At 41.0% G+C, this 17,108-nt stretch overlaps 1 protein-coding gene across 3 annotated transcripts in view; it reads right to left on the minus strand.

The window, feature by feature from the left end:
- Positions 1–17,108, minus strand: part of LOC309865787 (endogenous retrovirus group K member 7 Env polyprotein-like) — a 1,143,634-nt gene that overhangs the window by 52,786 nt on the left and 1,073,740 nt on the right. The gene's annotated exons all lie outside the window — the stretch shown is intronic.

Genomic DNA, 17,108 nt, shown 5'->3' on the forward strand with positions numbered 1-17,108 from the left:
GCCTGTTGCTCTGGGTCCTCAATGGCAAAGACAAATTCTCCTCTGGTTAAGGAGTCTGCTAACCGATTGCCTTTTGTCAGGGGGCCTGGTAAGGTTCTATGAGCTCGTATGTGGCCAATATGAAATGGAGCCTTCCTGTCCCAAACTAATGTTTGGATTTCTTGTAATGCCTTAGAGATATTAGACCTGGCATTAATAGAACCCACATTTTCAATGATAGAGACAGCTTGCACCACATATCTACTATCTGATAAAAGGTTGAAGGGTTCTTGATGAAACATTTGAAATGCTTTTATCACTGTGAGCAGCTCGGTTTCTTGGGGGAGAGGAGCTTTGAAATAGGAAGGTCCAACTCTCTTCTTTGGTAACTATAGCTCCTACTCCTTGCTTTGATCCATCAGTGAATATAAGCCTTACATTACTGAGGGGTTTATGGTGAGTGATCCTAGGGTATATGATTGGATTGGATAAACTGAACTGTAGCCATGGATGTGATGGGTAGTGGTGATCAAATTGAGTGCACGTTATAGTTATCAAAATGGCCCAGTCATCATCACAGGCTGCTAGGCACTTTATCTGTTCCTGCGTATATGGTGTTATTATAGTATCTGGTTGTTTACCAAATGCTGCTATACTAAGTTTAATCCCTTTAAGTATAATTTGTGCAACGGCACTTGGGTACCAAGGCAAGACCTTCCCTTGAGAGTGGGCCAAACTAACCCATGATATAGGGCCAGATTGCCACAAAACTCCAGTGGGAGCTCGTTTTTCGGCAAGGACACAAAATAGCAAAGGTTTGGAATAGTCAATTCTGTCTATCTGAGCAGCTTCTAGCCTTTTCTGGATCAGACTGATGGCTGCTTTTGCCCCCTCAGTCAACTGACTGAGGAGAGGTGAGGTTAGGGTCTCCCTTAAGTGTCTCAAATAAGGGTGATAATTCCTGATCAGTGAGTTTTAGATAGGGCCTGATCCAATTGATATCTCCTAACGTTTTTGAAAAGCATTTAACGTGTTTAGGTGATCCGCCCACAGGGTTATCTTTAAAGGTCTGACTTTAGGGGAGGAGTCAAGATGGTGGAGAAGTAGCAAGCTGAGACTGCTTCAGCTAGCCGGAGATCAGCTAGATAGCTTATCTAAAGATTGCGAACACCTGAAAATCCATCGGCAGATCGAAGAGAAGAAGAACAGCAATTCTGGAAACAGAAAAACCACCACTTTCTGAAAGGTAGGACCGGCGGAGAAGTGAATCCAAAGCGACGGGAAGATAGACCCCGGGGGGAGGGGCCGGCTCCCGGCAAGCAGCGGAGCAACCGCGCACAAAATCAGGACTTTTAAAAGTCTGTTCCGTTGAGGGACATCGCTCCAGGGGCTAAACCAGGGCGAAGCCCACGCGGGGTCAGCGTGGCCTCAGGTCCCGCAGGGTCACAGAAGGATCGGGGGTGTCTGAGTGCCGCAGAGCTTGCGGGTATTGGAACGGGAAAGCCGGCTACAGAGACAGAGCCGACAGTAAGCTCACAGCTCGGTGTTACCTTGAACCGGTCGCAGGCTCGGTGAGCTCGGAGTGCGGCTGGAGGTCAGGCAGATGGGAGTAACTGGGCGCTGTTCTCTGAGGGTGCACTGAGGAGTGGGGCCCTGGGCTCTCGGCTCCTCCGGGCTGGAGACCAGGAGGCCGCCATTTGTATTCCCGTCCTCCGGAACTCTACGGAAAGCGCCCAGGGAACAAAAGCTCCTGAAAGCAAACCCGAGCGGATTACTCACCCCGGCCCCCCGGGTAAGGGCGGTGTAATTCCGCCTGGGGCAAAGACACTTGAGAATCACTACAACAGGCCCCTCGCCCAGAAGATCAACAAGAAATCCAGCCAAGACCAAGTTCACCTACCAAGGAGTGCGGTTTCAATACCAAGGAGAGCAGCAGAATTCCAGAGGAGGAGAAAGCCAAGCACGGAACTCATGGCTTTTTTCCTGTGAATTTTTTTAGTCTTGCAGTTAATTTAATTTTTTCTTTTTCATTTTTTTTTTTTCTCGCCTTCAGGTAAAATTTTTTTTTTTTAACTGTTACCTGTTTCTTTTTTAACGATTTTTTACTAGTTTATCTAATATATATATTTTTTCTTTTTTACATTTTTCTTAGGTGTTTTCTTTTTTTAAAAATTCTTTTCTTTTCTTTCCTTTTTTTTTTTTTTTTTGCTTTTTGCTTTTTTTTTTCATTCTTCCTTTTTGAACCTCTTTTTATCCCCTTTCTCCCCACTCACGATTTTGGATCTCTTCTAATTTGGTTAAAGCATATTTTCCTGGGGTTGTTGCCACCCTTTTAGTATTTTACTTGCCCCTTCATTTACTCTTATCTGGACAAAATGACAAGACGTAAAAATTCAACACAAAAAAAAGAACAAGAGGCAGTACCAAAGGCTAGGGACCTAATCAATACAGACATCGGTAATATGTCAGATCTAGAGTTCAGAATGACAATTCTCAAGGTTCTAGCCGGGCTCGAAAAAGGCATGGAAGATATTAGAGAAACCCTCTCGAGAGATATAAAAGCCCTTTCTGGAGAAATAAAAGAACTAAAATCTAACCAAGTTGAAATTTAGAAAAAGCTATTAATGAGGTGCAATCAAAAATGGAGGCTCTCACTGCTAGGATAAATGAGGCAGAAGAAAGAATTAGTGATATAGAAGACCAAATGACAGAGAATAAAGAAGCTGAGCAAAAGAGGGACAAACAGCTACTGAACCACGAGGGGAGAATTCGAGAGATAAGTGACACCATAAGGCGAAACAACATTAGAATAATTGGGATTCCAGAAGAAGAAGAAAGAGAGAGGGGAGCAGAAGGTATACTGGAGAGAATTATTGGGGAGAATTTCCCCAATATGGCAAAGGGAACGAGCATCAAAATTCAGGAGGTTCAGAGAACGCCCCTCAAAATCAATAAGAATAGGCCCACACCCCGTCACCTAATAGTAAAATTCACAAGTCTCAGTGACAAAGAGAAAATCCTGAAAGCAGCCCGGGAAAAGAAGTCTGTAACATACAATGGTAAAATATTAGATTGGCAGCTGACTTATCCACAGAGACCTGGCAGGCCAGAAAGAGCTGGCATGATATTTTCAGAGCACTAAACGAGAAAAACATGCAGCCAAGAATACTATATCCAGCTAGGCTATCATTGAAAATAGAAGGAGAGATTAAAAGCTTCCAGGACAAACAAAAACTGAAAGAATTTGCAAATACCAAACCAGCTCTCCAGGAAATCTTGAAAGGGGTCCTCTAAGCAAAGAGAGAGCCTACAAGTGGTAGATCAGAAAGGAACAGAGACCATATACAGTAACAGCCACCTTACAGGCAATACAATGGCACTAAATTCATATCTCTCAATAGTTACCCTGAATGTGAATGGGCTAAATGCCCCTGTCAAAAGACACAGGGTATCAGAATGGATAAAAAAACAAAACCCGTCTATATGTTGCCTCCAAGAAACTCATTTTAAGCCCGAAGACACCTCCAGATTTAAAGTGAGGGGGTGGAAAAGAATTTACCATGCTAATGGACATCAGAAGAAAGCAGGAGTGGCAATCCTTATATCAGATCAATTAGATTTTAAGCCAAAGACTATAATAAGAGATGAGGAAGGACACTATATCATACTCAAAGGGTCTGTCCAACAAGAAGATTTAACAATTTTAAATATCTATGCCCCCAACGTGGGAGCAGCCAACTATATAAACCAATTAATAACAAAATCAAAGAAACACATCAACAAGAATACAATAATAGTAGGGGACTTTAACACTCCCCTCACTGAAATGGACAGGTCATCCAAGCAAAAGATCAGCAAGGAAATAAAGGCCTTAAACAACACACTGGACCAGATGGACATCACAGATATATTCAGAATATTTCATCCCAAAGCAACAGAATACACATTCTTCTCTAGTGCACATGGAACATTCTCCAGAATAGATCACATCCTCGGTCCTAAATCAGGACTCAACCGGTATCAAAAGATTGGGATCATTCCCTGCATATTTTCAGACCACAATGCTCTAAAGCTAGAACTCAACCACAAAAGGAAGTTTGGAAAGAACCCAAATACATGGAGACTAAACAGTATCCTTCTAAAGAATGAATGGGTCAACTGGGAAATTAAAGAAGAATTGAAAAAAATCATGGAAACAAATGATAATGAAAATACAACGGTTCAAAATCTGTGGGACACAACAAAGGCAGTCCTGAGAGGAAAATATATAGCGGTACAAGCCTTTCTCAAGAAACAAGAAAGGTCTCAGGTACACAACCTAACCCTACACCTAAAGGAGCTGGAGAAAGAACAAGAAAGAAACCCTAAGCCCAGCAGGAGAAGAGAAATCATAAAGATCAGAGCAGAAATCAATGAAATACAAACCAAAAAAACAATAGAACAAATCAACGAAACTAGAAGCTGGTTCTTTGAAAGAATTCATAAAATTGATAAACCCCTGGCCCGACTTATCAAAAAGAAAAGAGAAAGGACCCAAATAAATAAAATAATGAATGAAAGAGGAGAGATCACAACTAACAACAAAGAAATACAAACTATTATAAGAACATACTATGAGCAACTCTACGGCAATAAATTTGACAATCTGGAAGAAATGGATGCATTCCTAGAAACATATAAACTACCACCACTGAACCAGGAAGAAATAGCAAGCCTGAACAGACCCATAACCAGTAAGGAGATTGAAACAGTCATTAAAAATCTCCAAACAAACAAAAGCCCAGGGCCAGATGGCTTCCCGGGGGAATTCTACCAAACATTTAAAGAAGAACTAATTCCTATTCTCCTGAAACTGTTCCAAAAAATAGAAATGGAAGGAAAACTTCCAAACTCATTGTATGAGGCCAGCATCACCTTGATCCCAAAACCAGACAAGGATCCCACCAAAAAAGAGAGCTATAGACCGATATCCTTGATGAACACAGATGCGAAAATACTCAACAAAATACTAGCCAATAGGATTCAACAGTACATTAAAAAGATTTTTCACCACGACCAAGTGGGATTTATTCCAGGGCTGCAAGGTTGGTTCAACATCCGCAAATCAGTCAATGTGATACAACACATCAATAAAAGAAAGAACAAGAACCATATGATACTCTCAATAGATGCTGAAAAAGCATTTGACAAAGTACAGCATCCCTTCCTGATCAAAACTCTTCAAAGTGTAGGGATAGAGGGCACATACCTCAATATCATCAAAGGCATCTATGAAAAACCCACCGCAAATATCATTCTCAATGGAGAAAAACTGAAAGCTTTTTCGCTAAGGTCAGGAACACGGCAGGGATGTCCATTATCACCACTGCTATTCAACATAGTACTAGAGGTCCTAGCCTCAGCAATCAGACAACAAAAGGAAATTAAAGGCATCCAAATCGGCAAAGAAGAAGTCAAATTATCACTCTTCACAGATGATATGATACTATATGTGGAAAACCCAAAAGACTCCACTCCAAAACTGCTAGAACTTGTACAGGAATTCAGTAAAGTGTCAGGATATAAAATCAATGCACAGAAATCAGTTGCACTTCTCTACACAAACAGCAAGACAGAAGAAAGAGAAATTAAGGAGTCAATCCCTTTTACAATTGCATCCAAAACCATAAGATACCTAGGAATAAACCTAACCAAAGAGACACAGAATCTATACTCAGAAAACTATAAAGTACTCATGAAAGAAATTGAGGAAGACACAAAGAAATGGAGAAATGTTCCATGCTCCTGGATTGGAAGAATAAATATTGTGAAAATGTCTATGCTTCCTAAAGCAATCTACACATTTAATGCAATTCCTATCAAAGTACATCCATCTTTTTCAAAGAAATGGAACAAATAATTCTAAAATTTATATGGAACCAGAAAAGACCTCGAATAGCCAAAGGGATATTGAAAAAGAAAGCCAACGTTGGTGGCCTCACAATTCCGGACTTCAAGCTCTATTACAAAGCTGTCATCATCAAGACAGCATGGTACTGGCACAAAAACAGACACATAGATCAATGGAACAGAATAGAGAGCCCAGAAATAGACCCTCAAATCTATGGTCAACTAATCTTCGATAAAGGTCTGACTTTAGTATTCTCTAACCTAGTTCCCAAATACTCTTTAATGGGCGTCATTTGGACCTTTTCTGGTGCTATGTGTGATCCGAATTTCTCAAAATGTTTGAAAAGAAAGGAAAGGGCCTTCTCAATATATTGTTCTTTTTTATGGCACAGCAAATTATCATCCATATAATGATACACAATGAGAGAGGGAAATTGTGTTCTAACCTCCTTCAGGGCTTGGTCCACATATAATTGGCACATTGTAGGGCTGTTGGCCATGCCCTGAGGTAATACCACCCACTCATAGCGTTGATCCGGACTAGAATGATTAATGGTAGGTCCTGTGAAAGCGAACATTGGGTGTCCTCGGGGTGCAATGGGATGGAAAAGAAACAGTCTTTAATATCGATTACCACAGAGGGCCAACCAGAGAGCAGGGCTGAGACTAAAGGCAGCCCCAGCTGTACTGCTCCCATGGCCACCATCTTTTCATAAGTCATGTAACAATCGCCATTTCCCCGACTACTTCTTAATCACAAAAATAGGCGTATTCCATGGTGATGTGGAAGGCCGAATATGCCCGGCAGCAAGTTGCTCTTTTACTAACATGTGGGCAGCTTCACATTTTTCTTTAGGCAGGGGCCGCTGAGGAAACCACACGGGTTTACTGTTTTTCCATTGAATTTTTAGAGGTTCAGTGGCCCCTAAGAAAAACCCAGCCCCGGCCCACCTATTCTTTAAGAGAAATAATTAGTCAAGGGAATAGGTTCAGGGGTGCCCTGCAGCTGTTTTCCTAGGCCTCCCGTTCCAGGATAACCAGACTTAGTCATTAAGGCTTGAGCTTCCTCACTATAGAATAATTCTGTAGTCAGCTTCAGGTTCATTTGGTCCAAGACATCCCCACAATGAAATGGGAATCTTAAGGACATATGGCTGCACAAGTCCATGGTGGCTTTCATCATCCTTCCATGGCAGTGTAGCTGCACTGCACATGGGGCTATGAGCAATCCCTAATCCTCGAAGTGTTTGATCAGCCTTTTGCACAGGCCAATCCTTAGGCCAATCAGCTTCATTGATGATACTGCAATCTGCTCCAGTGTCCAATAAGCCCATGAATTTCTTGTCTCTTATCCAAAGAGAGTAAAGGGGTCTATTTTCCATGCCTAGTGCATGCTAGAGGAGCTCCAGATGAACTGAACCCTTTTTGTCCCCACATAACCTCATGGCTTCCAAAAAGCTTGTGACAACTAGGCAATACCAGGATTTGAGCTATCTTATCACCTGGACTAATAGCTGTAATTCCACGTGGGGAGGATACCAGGATTTTCACTGTTCCTTTATAATCAGCATCTATAACTCCGGGGTGAACAATGAGTCCTGATAATGCCATGGAGCTCCATCCTAGCAAGAGGCCCACAGTGTCCTCAGGTAATGGACCCTTAAAATCTGATTTGACTACCTGGGTCCCCATCTCTGGAGTCAATATGAGTCTGGTGGTGGCACGGATGTCCAATCCTGCACTCCCTGTTGTGGCTCGCCGTGGCTTGTCGGCGGATAATGTGAGCGAGCCACCTGTTGGAGCACCCCATACATTTGAGAGCCCTGGGGTGTGGGGCCCCCCTTCCCATTTTTTGACCCTCTTGGAGGCAGAGAGTTTCCTTGTATATCCCTTATTGAGCGACATTCATATGCCTAGTGGGCACCCTTCCCACATCTTGGGCAGATACCTGGTTTTTTAGGCTTTTGATAAGACACCTTTCTCTTGGGGCACTCACGCTTAAGGTGTCCTGGCTCCTTGCAGTAATAGCAAACTCCAGGAGTACCCCTATGTTTATATTGTTGAGCTCCCTGTAATCCTTGTAAACCTTGAGTGATAGCTGCAGCCATAACCTGCCCTTGAATAACACTGTCGTTGATATCCCTGCAAACTTTAATATATGTACTCAAGTCTTTGCTTTTCCAAGGTCTGATGGCTTCTTTACACCATTTATTAGCTTGCTCATAAGCCAGCTGTTTTATCAATGGCATGGCTGCCTCTACCTCCCCAAATATTCGACCAGCTGTTTGCATCAGCCTCGCTACAAAATCAGCATATGCTTCATTTGTTCCTTGTATTACCTTAGACAGCTGACCCTGTAAATCCCCACTGCCTTGAGTTGTCTTCCATGCTTTAGAGGCCGCCGCGGCTATTTGCAGATACACCGCAGGGTTGTATTGTATTTGGGCCTGCTTTCCCATGTACCGTCCTATTCCCATTAACATTTCTAGGTCCCACTGAGGATTTCCAGCCGCTGCATTACGGCGGGCAGTGTCCTGTGAGTATTCTTGCCAGGCTGTTTTCCATACTAGATATTGCCCTCCCGACAAGGTTGCGCGGGCTAGGTTACCCCAATCTTCAGGGACTAAGTTCATTCCCTCTATGGTCTCCAACAAAGATACCGTAAAGGCTGCCTGAGGGCCATACTGCATGACTGCTTCCTTTAATTGCTTAACTAGTTTAAAATCAAGGGGCTGATGATGCCACTGGTTGTTTTGGTCTTCTAAAGCCAGAAAGGCAGAGGCCAGGTCATGATCTCTCCAGCTCAAAACCCTGCCACTACCACATGTGGTGCAGCAGCTACAAGCTCCTTGGCATGCCATAGGATTATACGGCGGAGGGGCACTAGGCATCGCTGGAGTGGACAGTTTCAACTGTTCAAACTTGGGAGTGCATTATGGTCTAACTCCTCCCCTGACATTTCCTCTTCCTCTTCACTAGAACTACCCCCTCTGAGGCACGAGAAGACCGCTCCTCTTTCACTTCCTCCAATGCTTCTGCTCCCTCTTGTAGAGCTGATTCACATTTGGGTTTAGGCCCCGCCAGGCATCCCCGGACTAAGGTCCATATTGCCAGGGTCCCAGGTGGCAAAGGCGTTTTATTATCCTGTTTCTTCAAATCCTCCCCTAAGTGGTCCCATTGAGGTATGTTTAGCAAGCCTTCATCTAGGAACCATGGAGCCGCCTTATCCACTGTATTCAAAAAGGCCCAAGGAGTTTTTGCTTTTAGTGAAGTTCCATTGGCTTTCAGCAGGTCTTTTAAAGACCCTTCCAACCGCACTTTAGATACTTCAGATCCCATTATGAACACACAGACAACAGACGCGGACGTTAAAGACACCAACTAACACATTAACTTTTAACACGCATATACTTCAGTTGACCTTTACTCCCCGCTTTCCTGCGGATTACCTTGCAAGATTCCTTTATTTAGTTCCCGGGTGCCGGCGCCATTTATTGCCCTCGACCCGCAAGGACGACAAGAAGCCCCAGTTCAGATGTATCTTCTCTCTCTTTATTTCCGCAAGTCTACACACATATACGCTTACATGACCAACCAGCGAGCAGGGTACAGGAGGGAGTGAATCAGGCTGCACACCTAAACGAACAACTTTGCTAGCAACCAATGCTGTTTACCTCCTCTTTGGGCATTCTGCTTAGTCTCATGAGGCAATCCTAACCTGGCAACTAGCCAGGTGCCATCTTTTAATGGCGGAGGCCGTCCTGGCCAGGGGCCTGCCTCTGACAGTTTTGTTTCTTAAATTCCAATTATGAGTGAAATCACATGGTATTTGTCTCTCTCTGACTGATTTTGCCTAGCATTATGCTCTCTAGATCCATCTATGTTGTTGTAAATGGTAAAGGACCCCAGGTCAGAACTATAGTATAGCCTATAAGTTTTAACATTCTTTTTATAACCAGCTTATGCTAATTAAGAAACTGTGGCCAGCTGACCGTAGATAAGGGAGTCGTCAGCAAGCAGCATAACAGGATAACGAATAGCAAAAATCTGTGTTTAACCCAGCTGTTTCTGGCTTCTGTATAATAATGCTTCTAATGCTCTGCTAAGAAATGAAAAATTGCTTAAACCCTCAACTCTAAGGAGCAAGAGGCTGGCTGAGGACAAAGCAAAAGCTGGCGCCTTGCACCCCCCCCTTCACCCGCTCCCCTCCATATGTGTAGCATTCCTCAGGCACCCCTGACTACCATAAAATGATAAATAGTTAACTTGCAGAAATCACAGTCCTGTAGGGTAGGAGTCTCCCTTGGTTTGCAAATGTCCTTGAGATTTACAACAAAGAAGTTACCTTACGTTTGATAGCAGGAATGTAACATTTCACCAGGAGACTCCCAATTGTCTTTATGTTAGTGCCTCATTAGAGGGAAAATGGCCTTGGCTTGATAGTAACCAGGCCTTCAATATCCTGATAGTGCTTTTTTTTCGCATGCGTGGGCTAACTGGCCAGTTCTGCTTCTGTAAGATTGCTTTGTCTGCTTTCGCGCGCGGGTCCCCTGATCCACTCCACTGACGCCAAGTATGCCTGTTCAAACTATCAATCAATCAGCTCAGCCCCACCCAAAACTTGTTTGTATCTGTCTATAAAAATCCTGCACCGACCCAGCTCCGGACCTCTCGGCGTTATCGGCAACGAGCGGCGCAGAGGTCCAGGTTCGAACCTGCAATAAACGACCCTTGCTGCTTGGCTTTGACTCACGTCTCTGGTGGTCTTTTAAGGTGGGGGTAATATTCAGTTGGCATTACAATGGTAAGATCTCATGCTTTTTAATGGCTGAATAATATTCCATTTTTTATATACCACATCTTCTTTATTCATTTATGAGTTGGTAGGCACTTGTACTGCTTCCATAATTTGGCTATTGTAGGTAATGCTGCTATAAACATCAGGGTGTATGTATCCCTTTGAATTTGTGTTTTTGTTTTCTTTGGGTAAGTACCCAGTAGTTCAATTGTTGGATCCCAGGGATAGTTCTATTTTAACTTTGTGAGGAACCCCATACTGTTTCCCACAGCGGCTGCACCAGTTGGCTTTCTCACCAACAGTGCAAGAGGGTTCTCCATTCTCCACATCCTGTCCAACACAAATTGTTTTTTATGTTGTTTATCTGAACCATTCTGATAGGTGTGAGGTGATATCTCTTTACAGTTTTGATTTGCATTTCCCTGATGGTGTCCCTTTTCATGTGTCTCTCAGCCATCTGGATATCTTACTTGGAGAATTGTCTATTCATGATTCCTGCCCATTTTTTAAAATTGGGTTATTTGGTTTTGGGGTACTGAGTTGCATAAGTTCTCTATAAATTTGGGATACTAATCCTTTATTGCATATGTCATTGGCAGATAACTTCTCCCATTCTGTAGGTTTCCTTTTAGTTTTGTTGACTGTTTCCTTCCTTGTGTAGAAGGTTTCATTTAATGAGGTCCTAATAAACTTTTGTTTTGGTTTTCATTTGCCTTGCCTCAGGAGACATATCGAGAAAGAATTTGCTATAGCTGATGTCAAAGAGGTTACTGCCTGTGTTCTTTTTCTAGGATTTTAATGTTTTGAAGCCTCACATTTAGGTCTTTAATCCATTTTGAAATTATTTTTGAGTATGGTGTAAGAAAGTGTCCAGTTTCACTCTTTGGCATGTTGCAACACACTTTTTTGAAGATTGTCTTTTTTCCCCATTGGATATTCTTTCCTGCTTTGTTGAAGATTAACTGGCCACATGGTTGTGGATTTATTCCTGGGTTTTTTGGGTATTTCTGCATGTTCTGTTCTATTGATCTGTGTGTCAATGTTTGTGCCAGTGCCATAGTGTTTTGGTCACCAAAAGTTTGTAATATATCCTGCGGTCTGGCATTGGGATGCCCCCCAGCTTTGCTTTCCTCTTTTCAAGATTGCTTTGGCAGTTTGGGACATTTAGTGGTTCCATATAAATTTAAGGAATTGCTTGCTCTAGTTCTGTGAAAAATACTCGTAGTGTTTTGTTAGGAATCACATAATATGTGCAGATTACTTTGGATAGTGTACACATTTTTTAAAAAAGAATTTATTTATTTGACACAGAGAGGCATAGAGAGAGAGGGAACACAAGCAGGGGGAGTGGGAGAGGCAGGCTTCCTACAGAGCAGTGAGTCTGATACAGGGCTCGATCCCAGGACCCTGGGATCATGACCAGAGCTGAAGGCAGGTGCTTAATGACTGAGCCTCACAAGTGCCTTGATAGTCTAGACATTTTAACAATATTTATCCTTCCAATTCATGAGCATTGAATGTCTTTCCATTTCTTTGAGCTGTCTTTAATTGTTTTCTTCAGTGTTTTAGAGCGTTCAGAATATGGGCCTTTTACCTCTTTGGTTAGGTTTATTCCTAGGTATCTTATTGTTTTTGATGCAACTGCAAATGGAATTGATTCTTTGATTTTATTTTTCTGCTGCTTCATTATTAGTATATAGAAATGCAGCAGATTTCTATACATTGATTTTGTATCTTGCAAATTTACTAGCAGTTTCTGTGGTGGAGTCTTTTGTTTTTTTCTATATGTAGTAATACGTCATCTATAAACAGTGAAAGTTTTTCTTCTTCTTTATCCATTTGGATATTTTTATTTCTTTTTGTTGTCTGATTGCTGTGGTTAGGACTTCCAGTGCTTTGTTAAACAAAAGTGATGAGAGTGGACATCCTTGGTTTGTTCCTGATCTTAGGGGAAAGGTCTTAGTTTTTCCCCTTAAGGATGATGTTAGCTGTGGATTTTCATAAATGACTGTTATTATATAGAGGTATGTTCCTTCTAGAACTAGTTTGCTGGGAGTATTTGTCAGGAATGGATATTGTGAAATGCTTTTCCTGCATCTTTTGAGATGGTTCTTATCCTTTCCATTACTGATGTGATGAATCATGTTGTTGGTTTGCAAGTAGTCAACCAACTTTGCAACGTAGGAATAAATCCCATTTGATTGTGGTGAATTATATTTTTAAATATGTTGTTGAATTCAATTTGGTAGTATTTTGTAGAAAATTTTTGCATCAATCTCTCCAGGGATATTGGCCTATAGTTCTTTTTTAGTGTTGTCTTCATCTCTTTTTGGTATGACAGTGATCCTGGCCTCATAGAATGAATTTGGAAGTTTTCTTGTCTTTTATATTTTGTAAATATTTATAACTTGTGAAGAATAGGCATTAACATTTCTTTAAATATTTTTTCGTGTGGGGCACCTGGGTGGCTCAGTGGGTTAAAGCCTCTGCTCGGGTCATGGGATCAAGCCCCGCATCGGGCTCTCTGCTCAGCAGGGAGCCTGTTTTCCCCTCTCTCTGTCTGCCTCTCTGCCTACTTGTGATATCTCTCTCTCTCTCTGTCAAATAGATAATAAAATCTTAAAAAAAAAAAAAGTTTTAAATATTTTTTCGTGTTTGTGAAGTCATCTGTCCTGAACTTTTGAGCGTTGTTAGTTTCCTTCCTTCCTTCCTTCCTTCCTTCCTTCCTTCCTTCCTTTGTTTCTTTCTTTCTTTCTCTCTCTCTCTCTCTCTTTCTTTCTTTCTCTCTTCTTTCATTCTTTCTCTTTCTCTCAATTCAATTTCTTTGCTGGTTATCAGTCTGTTCAAATTTATTACCTATTTCTATTCCAGTTTTGGTAGGTCATATGTTTCTGTGAATTTATCCATTTCTTCTATATTGTTCAATTTGTTGGCATGTAGTTTTGCATTATATTCTAATTGTTTGTATTTCTGCAGTGTTGATTGTTTCTTCTGTTTAATTTCTGATTTTATTTGAGTCCTTTCTCTTTTTCTTCATATATCTGGCTAGAGGTTTATCAATTTGTTTTTCAAAGAATGAACTCCTGGGTTCATTTACCTGTTCTATTGTTTATTTAGATTCCGTAGCACTTACCTCTACTGTAACATTTAATATTTTCTTCCTTCTGCTGGTTTTAGGTTTTCTTTGTTGTTATTGTTTCAGCTTTCTGAGGTGTAGGGTTAGGTTATTTCTTTGAGATTTATTATTGCTTCTTGTGGTAGATAGGTATTGCTATAAACTTCCCTCCTAGAAGCACTGAAGTTCCATCCCATAGGATTTTTGCCATTGTGATTTCATTTTCATTTGTTTCCATGTGTTTTTTAATTTGTCCTTTGATTACCTGGTTTGCCAATTTATTGTTCACTAGTATGTTATTTAATCTCAATGTCTTTGTGGTCTTTCCTGAATTTTTCTCATGGCTGATTTCTAATTTCATAGTGTTGTGGTCAGAAAAGATGCATAGTATGATTTGACCTCCTTGAATTTGTTGAGGCTTGTTTTATGGGCTAATACGTGACCTCTTCTGGAGAATGCTCCATGAGCCCTTGAAAATAATGTGTATTCTGGTGTTAGGAGACAAAGTTCTGAATAGACCTGGTGAGTCCATCTGGTCCAGTGTGTCAATCAAGGCCATTGTTTCCTTGCTGAACAATTTTCTCATTGATGTTCTGTCCATTAGTGTAAGTAGTTTGGTAAAGTTTCCTACTATTATTGTGTTATTATCAATTATTCCTTTATGTTTGTTATTAACTGTTTTATTTATTTGGATGCTTCTATGCTGGGTGTATAAATTTTAAGAATTGATATATCTTCTTCTTAGATTGTCCTCTTTATTATTATATAATGTCCATCTTTGTCTCTTGTTAAAGACTTTGTTTTAAACTCTGTTTTGTACAATTTAAGTATTGTTTCTCTCGCCTTCTTCTGACTCTATTTGCAAGGTCAATATTTCTCTATCCTCTCAGTTTCAGTCTGCAGGTGTCTAGGTCTAAAACGAGTTTCTTGTAGGTGGTATGTAGATGAGACTTTTTATTATTATTATTATTATTATTCATTCTGACACCCTATGTCTTTTGATTGGAACATTTATTCTATTACTTTAAAAGTTATTATTGAAAAATATGTTTTTATTGTCATTTGGTTATTTGTTTTGCAGTTGTTTCTAAAGTTTTTCTCTGATCCTTCCTTCCTTTTTTTCATGGCTTGTTGATTTTCTTTGGTGATCTATTTGGATCTATTTCCCAGCCATGACTACTGACTTTAAAGTCCCTTCAAGTCTTCAGTAGTTGTAGAAATTCAGGAGCCCTGGGCACTCTCGCTTGCCAAGTCAATTGCTATAGGGATTTGTTTTCCTTGTGTGCTCCCCTGGGTCTTAGTCTGTCTTTAAACTTTCTCTGAGACTGGGGCTCTGTCCCTTCCACAGCAGTCACAGCCTTTTCTCTCCCAAGCCTTATCCCTCCACTTCCTACCTTCTTTGATGTGACCTCTTCTCTACCTTTAGTTGCAGAGTGTGTTCTGTCTGTCTTCAGGCCAATTCCTGGGGTATTTAGGATAACTTAATAGCTATCTAGATTGAGGCAAGCCTAGGGGACTCCTACTCTACTCCTATATGCCCCCCCCCATTTTTAGCTTTTTTGTTACCAAATTTAATTTACATGAAATAAACCTGTCATAAATACCCCAGGATAGGTGCCTAGTATTTTCAAATATGTCAAAGAGATATTAAAATATTGTGGTGAGAGACTTCTGGTTCTAGGAAAAGATGGAGTAGATACAATTCTTCCTATTCCTCCAATTGGTACAGCTAAGACAAAGAGAAGAAGACTGGAAAAGGTGGAGAAAAGAAGGCAGATTAGCTACAGACCTTGGAACTGATCAGTAATATAGTGGTAATTTCCACGTGTGTGTGTGTGTATTTTAACAAATATATCCAGGAGTGGTTGCTAGAGAAACTGGAAATCAGGAAACACCAAGAAGCACAGACAAAAATACCCTTAAAAAAGCATGTTTTCTTTACCCAAAGGAACAGTGGAGGACAGCCCTAGCAAGGCAGAACATGTAGGTAATAACCGCACTACACTACTCAAATGCACAGAGAAATCTGTGCCTCCCGATTGACCTAAGCAGGAAATGCTAAGTGAGGAGCATAGACTACCACCCAACTTGGCTGTAAGGAGGCACCCCAGAAACCCACTGGGAGTGTGTCAGAGGAAACCTACTAGGGACGCAAGTCTTTAACCACTGTCTTTTGAGAGTAGGTCACATCCACATTGTGGCACTAGGGAAGTCTCTACAAAAGGCCTGAATTTCTGCCGATCAAGTTTGTAATGACACAGCCCTCTCCTCACTGCCAGGGTTGGTAAGAAGAGACCTAATGGAAAGCTGAGACTTTCAACCCACCTAGCTATAATGAGGCACTCCTAGTATACTAATGCTAGTGAAAGATTTGTTTGAACAGTGAAAAGGTGGCCCTCATTATCCAGCCATGGTTGTGCAAGCAGAGGGCTAGTAACGAGCCTGAATTTCTGTATCCACCCTGAGGTCCCAAGGCACTCCTCCCATATGGGTACCACGGGAGCCAGGTGGAGAACCTGGAATTTCAAACCTATCTGGCAATAATGAGGTGGTGGCATCCCACTTCCTTTCCTGGACTGGTATCAGGACATAAGGGTAAAACAAATATAAATAAGATAGAGAATCCTTTAACATGAAGCTCAAAATGTCCATGACGTAATAAGAAAATATATACCATAACACAAATCAGAAAAATCTCAACATTAATAACAAAAGATAATCAATAGACAGCAATGCTGAGATGACATGTATGTCAGAATTGTCTTCCAAGGATTTTAAAGCTATCATCAAAAGGTATTTGGATGAGCCTCAGAAATCAGACAACAAAAAGAAATAAAAGACAATTGAATCAGCAAAAAAGAAGTCAAACTCTCAAACTCTCACTCTTTGCAGATGATATGGTCATTTTTGTATAATTCCCAAAATGTTCTACCCCAAAACTGCTGGAACTCATTCAAGAATTCAGTAAAGTGGCAGGATATAAACACAATGCGTAGAAATCAATTGCATCTCTGTATATCACAACAAGACAGAAGAAAGAGAAATTAAGGAGTTGATCTCATTTACAATTGCATCCAAAGCCATAAAATACCTAGGAATAAACCTAACCAAAGACACAAAGAATCTATACTCAGAAAACTATAAAGTACTCATGAAAGAAATTGAGGAAGACACAAAGAAATGGAGAAATGTTCCATGCTCATGGATTGGAAGAGCAAATATTGTGAAAATGTCTATGCTACCTAAAGCAATCTACATATTTAATGCAATCCCTGTCAAAATACTTTTTTCAAAGAAATGGAACAAATAATCCTAAAATTTATATGG

Source organism: Mustela nivalis (genome assembly GCF_964662115.1).
Source record: "Mustela nivalis genome assembly, chromosome: 5".
Classification (NCBI taxonomy): Eukaryota; Metazoa; Chordata; class Mammalia; order Carnivora; family Mustelidae; genus Mustela; species Mustela nivalis.